This window comes from Betta splendens, chromosome 7 (genome assembly GCF_900634795.4).
Source record: "Betta splendens chromosome 7, fBetSpl5.4, whole genome shotgun sequence".
In the NCBI taxonomy this organism is placed as follows: Eukaryota; Metazoa; Chordata; class Actinopteri; order Anabantiformes; family Osphronemidae; genus Betta; species Betta splendens.
In genome coordinates this window covers 12,074,865-12,083,170 of record NC_040887.2, presented here as the reverse complement: position 1 = coordinate 12,083,170, position 8,306 = coordinate 12,074,865, and positions in this window count along the sequence as shown.

Below are 8,306 nucleotides of genomic sequence, written 5' to 3'. Positions count from 1 at the left end.
GTTAGACTTGTTTGGGCCAAACATTTTTGACTATTTATCTGTATTATTTTTAAGATTAAGTATTTTAAAAAATGAACCCCGTCTGCCATCTGGCTGCAGATGATTTCTTCAAGTTGCAAGTTCCTCTACATTGCTGCTGTTGTCATTTGTCATCCAGCCCTTTTGCACTTTGTAGTGCTGCACAGTGACAAACCAAAATAGCAGATATCCGTGTCCAAAAGCTTTGTGTAACAGCTGTGCAATTACAATAGAACCAATTAAAAGGTGTCTCTCTTCTGTTGTCACTTCAAAACTATGCATACTGAAATTTGAGGGTTTTAGTTCCAGTAAAAATTCCTAAAACCTCCATCCAGCTGCATAAACGTATCTGCTGTCTGCACCTCGGCTCTGTAATGGCAGTACATTTAGTGACACAGGATTTTGGTCTAAGCTCTTACCCAGCAGCTGTCCTGTGGAACCAAACCACACATTGCACCTCAGATAAGAGGGGAGAAGTAACACATTTTGGCCTTGTCGCCTTGTATATTTGTTTGTGGAAAAAAATTGGATCTAAGGCTATACCTGAAATAACTGCATGTTGTACCTACATTTTTTGGTAATCGGCAGTAGAAAAGCAGAGACATGCAGGAAAAAGGCAGTGTCATACTGGTGAGAACCGACCAACCAAAGAACAGTTTCCTTCTGGTCCGAAGACAGAGCAAAAGGCCCTTAGTGTCGTCATTGGTAACTGTACTGTAGCTCTAGCTTGCCTCCTATGGCTTTTCTCAGAATGTTTCACAATAATGGCTGGATGTGCTACATATAATACAGTAAAATAGCATTATTATATATATATATATACATATACATATATACACATACACACACACACACACACATATATATATACTGTATATATATATATACAATTTAGATAGAGATGTAATAGTTTGAATCAAGAATTTCTACAGCAGATAATTAATGAACACATAACGTAACAAATAGGGCAGCACGGTGGTGCGGTGGGTAGCACTGTTCGCCTCAGGAGCAAGGTTCTGGGTTCGATTCCCGGAGGCGGCCCTGGTGCCTTTCTGTGTGGAGTTTGCACGTTCTCCCCGTGTTTGCGTGGGTTCTCTCCGGGTTCTCCGGCCTCCTCCCACAGTGCATTAGGTTGATTCTCTCTCTCTTGATTGACTCTCTCCATTGCCCGTAGGTGTGAGTGTGTGTGTGAATGGTTGTCTGTCTATGTGTTGCCCTGCGATGGACTGGCAACCCGTCCAGGGTGTACCCTGCCTCTCGCCCATAGCCAGCTGGGTTAGGCTCCAGCACCCCCGTGACCCCCCGTTTAGAAAATGGATGGATGGATAACATTACAAAAATGAGTTACAGTTCATCAAAAAGAGAATATAACACATAAGTTATACATTTATGCCTCTTATCATATTAAGATAACAAAGGAAGAAGTATTCTTTTGAATAGATGTTGTTAAAGCAATATGAAGTCATTTTATGTACTGTGGCCATTATATCCCAAGTGTTCAGGAGCGTAAGAGTAGAAACTTTTATTGACTGTGTGTTTGTAGGTCACACATTTTTAATAGTATGTACCTGGTCCCAGGAGTGGAATAAGAAAGCGAAGCAGCTGAGCGTTAAAGCTACAGGCGGTGAGAATAAACAGCGTACAGGGTAGGACGGTACTGCAGCAGCCCCTCCAGGCCCACACGGTCGCCACAGGAGGGACGGCACTCAAGCAAAAAGCCATTTTATCTGTTAAACACACCCTCTGGATTATTTATCACCGTTGTACATGGCACCCATCCGCGGGAATCTCAATGTCCTCCCAGCGTCCTGCTACGCTCAGGTAAATCAAAGTGACTGTTTCGCTGAATGAGGTATGTAAAAGCATTAGGGCAAATTGCAGGGACCAACAGGGCCTGCTGCTTCACCACAGTCTGCTGGAAGCTGTGGGCGTCACATATCACAAGAGACACATCAGCTCCGAAGGGGCAGTTGATGCCGTTGAGGTTGCTTGTCACATACACGGTTTTATATTTAAGTGAGAATTCTCAGGAGAAGCCTGACTAATGGCTCTATATCGATGCACATTCACATGCCTTGTCTCGCTGACCTTTGGTGTTAATGCTGTGTGCCATGCTTGCTGGAGCATCATGCATACTTAACTGTGGTTATTTAAAGAACAGTATGGATGGTTGTGCCCTGGGTGGGTATAAAAGAAATATTCATCATTGCCAGTGACTGAGACTCCACCTGAGTAGATACTAGACACTGTTTCAAATGCAAAGAGGAATCCAGTTTTTGTATTTATTTGACTTCATACAATAATTGTATAAAGTTGCAGTTTATGTCATGTATTATCTACTATACATACTGTATGTACTGTACTGTAGAGATGCAAGAGTAATACACTGTACAGTAGCAATATGTCACATCATCACCACCTTGGGCAGTAATAATCTAAACACTCTTTTCCTGTAGTTGGAGCTTGTACCTGCAAAAAGGATTTGGAACCATTCTGCATTAAACATTTTCTAAGAAAATAAGAAAATTTGGGACTGTATTGATTTGGGCTTACTGCTACAGTAACACATGTGGATCAATACAATGTCTTCAGTTGTTTCAGTATATTACACTATCTAGTAATTCTTCTTGTTTTGCTATCTTCCGACTGATATCTTAGTCTGTGTTTGACATCTTGCTGTATCAGTAATGTTGTCGTCAGATCTTAAAGAAATTCACATTTGGCCTCTCCCTGACTCTCCTTTCATCCACTTTTTCTGTGTTGAGCGATGCTAACGTTGCTCTGACAGACAGTGTGGCTCTGTCCTATAAACGACCTCTCCTCTGGGACTTTTGCCTTCTTTGCACTGCAGCAGATCTGCCCCTCGAAGGACTCACAGGTCCATCAGGCACATTAGTGTTTCATATTGTAACAAGCCATCTGTTATGTTGTGGTGTGGACATTCACTTTCCTGTTTGCTTTTCACCAACTGTCGTAGGTAACACAGCCATTAAAAAGTTTAAATATTAACACAATGTGTTTATTTCAGTCATGTCTCCAAGTGTCTGGCCCTAATTTCTTGCTTTATTCTTAGTTGAGGCTAATTTGGTCTAAACAGCAGAAGTAGGTTAATGACTAAGTCATCAATAATTTACCCCAAAGTTTCTTTTTGCTTGCTCGTCACACCTCTTTCAGAAAACAGCAAATGATATGCTGATTAAACATGGAGCGTTTTTATTGTGTGTTACATATACATTGGTTGTCGCGTTTATTTTGCCTGTCTATTTTCATGCTTAACACTTTTATCTACAGATGGGGAGCAGGGGGGAAAAGCCAGGGCAGGCAGACATTTTTGTGTCAGTAAGCTCACTGTTGTGTCTTTGTTGGATTTCTGCTTTTTTGGATTTCTTTTATTTTTGTTTTTTTTTTCAATGCTACCTGTCACATCCACTTAGACTAAGGCGAGGTGGGGTGCTTTTTGAACCAAAGTGCCCTTCAGTCTGCTCGGGCAACTACTCCCTGGGAATAAAACCAAAACCACAGGCTTCCACTCCATGAAACAATTCTCTCCGCCACTCCTCAGAGATCTGCCACTACAATCTATTGAATTTCAAAACAGACTGGCAGGAAGACAAAAGCTTAGGCCCTGATGCAATGTGTTTATTCTGGGTAATGAAATCTTGATTGTGGTGAGCTCTTTGGCCATTTAATCAAACCCCTGAGTGATCTTCTATGAAGCTGTCCGCACATTGAGGTTCACTTCACAGGGGTGTAAACCCAGAAAGACTGTTGACAGTTGAAGGGAATGAGAGCGGTCACAAGTTGCCCTTTGGGCATTTGGCGGATTTAGGCCTTCTCACGCTGACTGAGAATACACCTCTTGCATTGGTAAGATCAAAATAAAGGCGATGTATTCAAACGCAGAAAAATATGATGGATTATGTGATGTAATCATCTGAAAAATATAGCAAACAACAACATAAACTGAATTTAATGGCCTTACATTTCCAGATGAAAGAAGAGCCTTTAGCCCAAATATAGTGTTGTGACAAAGCATGAGCATGTAGCACAAGGTCATTCTTGCAGTCGACATACTGTACAATTCCCATGCATCTCAGATCAGGCTAATGCACAAGTACGAATCAGACATGGAGTTCTCTAATGAACACAGTGTGCGCCAGCGGGCTGCACCAAATCCGACCAGAGGAGATGATGGGGGGAATCTACATTGTGGTTCTTCTGAGCGCTGCACTGTGTCTCTGACTACCTAATGAGGCCTTATTAATTCAGATCAGGGTGAATGATTACTTCATCATTCCCATCCTCCTGAGAGCTCCCTCTTCCTCTGTACTCAGCCCAGTAAATTTACAGCGTGGTAATCCAGAGAATATGCCTCATTTAGAGCACGCATTGAACGATACAGGCTAGGACAGACCTCTAACACAAGCAAGTCATACTTTTTTTCAGCATTCAGCAATTTAAGTTGTTTTAAGTCTACACAAATGACTGTTATCTGTTTTATCTATTTTTTATCTATTCTCTTTTGAAAAGGCTGTACTCCCACCAGCAGCATATCTCTGACAGTAAACACAGAACACCCTCCCCTTCTCTGTGCAGAGACTAGTTGCCTAGCAATGAAGTCTCTGATTTTATGGTCTGTGAGGCTTACATACACAAGAAAAGGAAAAATCCATCAGGATTAGATTTAGAGGACTGTAACAGCCACACTCTTATTCTGTTTTTGCATGCTTATGTGGACAAAATCAGGCTATTGACCTCTGGATATATTGACAACAAAAACCGCAGCGCAAACAATGACGCATAACCAAACTAGATGCTTAATCCTCAGCCAGTGATAGATGGGTCATTGATTCTGCTTCATGGGTGATACTGCCCTCAAACATCTCGGCACAGAGTTAATGAAATATTAAACAAAACTTAATCTCCAAAGCCAAGAGAGGTTGTTTTTTTATTAGATTTGAAGCGATTGAATTCAAAGCTTCAGTGGGACAAAAAGAAGTCTGTTTATTATTTCACTACCAGGATTATATTCTCCACACCATCATCTCGTGATGCTGTTTGCTAACAGTATAATGTCTGGTTTCCTAATTTATTGAATAGCTTCAATATGCTAATATGCAATAAAACTATTTACAAAGGAGAGAAAAAGGAGAAAAAAACCTAAAACATGCACCCATCCATTTCTTACTGCTTAATCCCTAATGTGTGGTCGCAGGGGTGCTGGAGCCTATCCCAGCCATCTACGGGTCAGAGGCGGGGTACACCCTGGACAGGTCACCAGTCCATTGCAGGGCAACACACACAGACACACAACCATTCACCCACACCTACGGGGAATGAACCGATGAACCTAATGCATGTTTTTGGACCGTGGGGGGAAGCCAGAGAACACAGAAAGGCAGAAAGGTCTGTCCCGGGAATCAAACCCAGGACTGTGTGGGGACTTGTGGGGGACACAAACTTGCTGTGGGGCTACCCACTGCACCACTGTGCTGCCCAATCCTAAAACAAAATCCTAAAACTTTGTAAGCTATTACTTTGTATCTCCCACAAGTAAATACAACAGAGCATCTTTCAAACTCTTTGACTCTGTTGTGTGTTTGGCCACTCTTAAACCGTAAAAACGCCAGATCAGCATATGGTCACATGGATCACTTCAAGGGGCAAGTTTCTGGGAGATACTGACTGCTACAAAAACAGCCAAGCATGTGCAAGCAAAAGATAAATGCTAAAGACTTTTCTTGCATTGCTGTGTTTTGTAACAGTTTTGACTGTAAATGGCGGCATTTGTGTAACCCAATTAACCAAAGAGGTTCAAAATGTGTCTCTCATTCACCTACTTTCACACACAATGGCTGACTAAAATGCAATGTATACAGCTCTAACTGTTTAAAGCAAATTGGGTTTACACTACAGCGGGTGTCAGTGGACAGAGGACTGGAGCACATCACTGACCTTGCTTATATTGGCTTCAATCTTGCAAGTCACAGTAATAAGTCACCAATCAATATTTCCTTTATGAACAATAAATCAAAGTAAAGTGTGTGAGGGTGACCATGGTTGCTCATAACAACGCAGAGAGCACATTAACCCCTTTTAGCATTTTATTTTACTGTTGCTCCTTTTCTTCGTTTGGCTCAGGTTCACTGCTGTCGTAGCATAGTAGTTGCATAGTTTTCATTAGAAGCTTCATTTACTGTAAACTATCCTACAGTACCAGTAATTCCCAAATAATATTCACTCATTAGCAAGTATATTTTGAGCAGCTAAAACTACAGTACAGTTTCTCATTGTTTGAGTTGGTTGAAGTCATAAAGCTCTAATACTACAGTCGCTAAGGCTTTGTTTGTGAGTCCAAAAGCAATTTTTAGCTTGTTACTGTATCTGTACAACTTACTTATCTAAGTATTTTTCAGTGGGCAAAAATATTTAGCTTGAAAAGTGTGCAGTTTCTACACACACACTAACAAAGTGAAGTGCAGCACAGTTAAATAAGATGTGGTTATTTCACACCCCCAAATGTAGGACAAAGCATAAAACACATTTAAATGTTTTACAGGAGGAGAAAATATGTATAACAATAATTAGTCCTTCATTGTGTTTAATCTGACTTTAAGCCAAGGATGATGCAACAAAATACCTTGGAGACAGCCCAAACCTGGTTGTTTTTAAAAATCGTTGTCTTCAAGGTACAGTGTTTGAATACTAGAAATGCAGATTTACTTGTGAGTCCATAGGATTATTTTTAGAATGTGGTGGTATTCCTGGAACAGTCGAAATATACTGTGGGAGTGAGAGAAGGAGTCAAGATCATGAGTCAACTGAGTCAAGAGAGAGGTTATTTCTCACGAGCTCAATTTAAGAATTTTAAGAAGAAATAGATAAAAGCATATACTGATGTTAAAAGAAGCTCACTTATGTCTTTTGAATTTTCCGTTCCTGTGGGTAACGATTGGGTAATCCACACTGGAGCACAGAGCTCACCAGAGGCCTACGACAAAGTTCTTGGGTTGTCCTATAAAAAGGAATAAACTACTCAGCTGAAGTTTGTAAGACACCCTTCATCTCCTCGCTCGATCGTCTAAGGGAGCGGACGACCGCAAATGTGGTCAGCTTGTAACACCAAATGGGAACAGCAGTGATGTATTTGAAAATGCACTTTATATGACACATACCAGAAGAGAGCATGAGAGTGCCTGCTTGGAGAAAAGCGTGCTGATGTTCTCCTGCATTTTTAATTAATTTCATCCTTACACTTCACCCCCGCTGCATCTCCCAGTTGCCAAAGCTCTTTAGCAAGAGAACCACTGGGAGAGATAGTCCAAATCACATGGCTCAGAAAAAAAAGCTGCAATATGACACAGCCCTTTTAACTGGAACCATATATAGTCTGTGTGTGTGTGTGTGTGTGTGTGTGTGTGTGTGTGTGTGTGTGTGTGTGTGTGTGTGTGTGTGTGTGTGTGTGTGTGTGTGTGTGTGTGTGTGTGTGTAATATATAATGCTTATACATAGTGCATGTACGTGGCTGTCTGTGTGTGGGGGGGCGGGTGTTCCTTGTTTTTTGTTTCTTGTTCCCCTTAGAGAGCCACAATGTTTCAATCCCTCTTCAAAGAAGGTTTTAAATGTGCTGTAAAAGTATGTAGAAGAGTAGCAATCAAGACACAAGGTGACATAAATAAAGTTTCCTTTATTAAAACATTGCGTGGAATCCATTTAATTTTGAAGCGACACATTTTTTTAAATACATACCTTTGACAAAATCCTTGGACAACCATTACATATGCCTTTTGTACATTTTGCTCAATTAACTACAGGGTGGATAAAATTGCATTTATTGCTTCTGACCACCTCCCGAAGCACAGAGAGGCGCGGTGTTTACCCTTTAAGAGATAGAGCTGCATTTACTACTGGATAAACTATATAGAAACATATTTTTCACTGATATTTTTGTTGACAGTGTATCTGTTTGACTTTTTGGATAATTTGGCCTGCTATAGCTTTCTAGATTGATTTATTACCTTCCAGCTAAGACCCCATGTGGAACCTCAGCACTTGCCATGTTGCTCTGTGATTTTGGAGTGCTGCCTCTGCCAACCTTTAGGCAAAAAATAAAATCTTTTTTAAACCTTTTTTTTCCTAAAGCAAGAATCTTCAAAGCTATGTCCATGCAGTCCGACTGGAATGATAAAATGTTTACCTGTGTCAAAGTAAATATCCAACACTTTCACAGTTTGTTTTGCGATGAAATCTTGTTTTTTTTTTTTTACTTTTTGAAGTACTGTATGTGC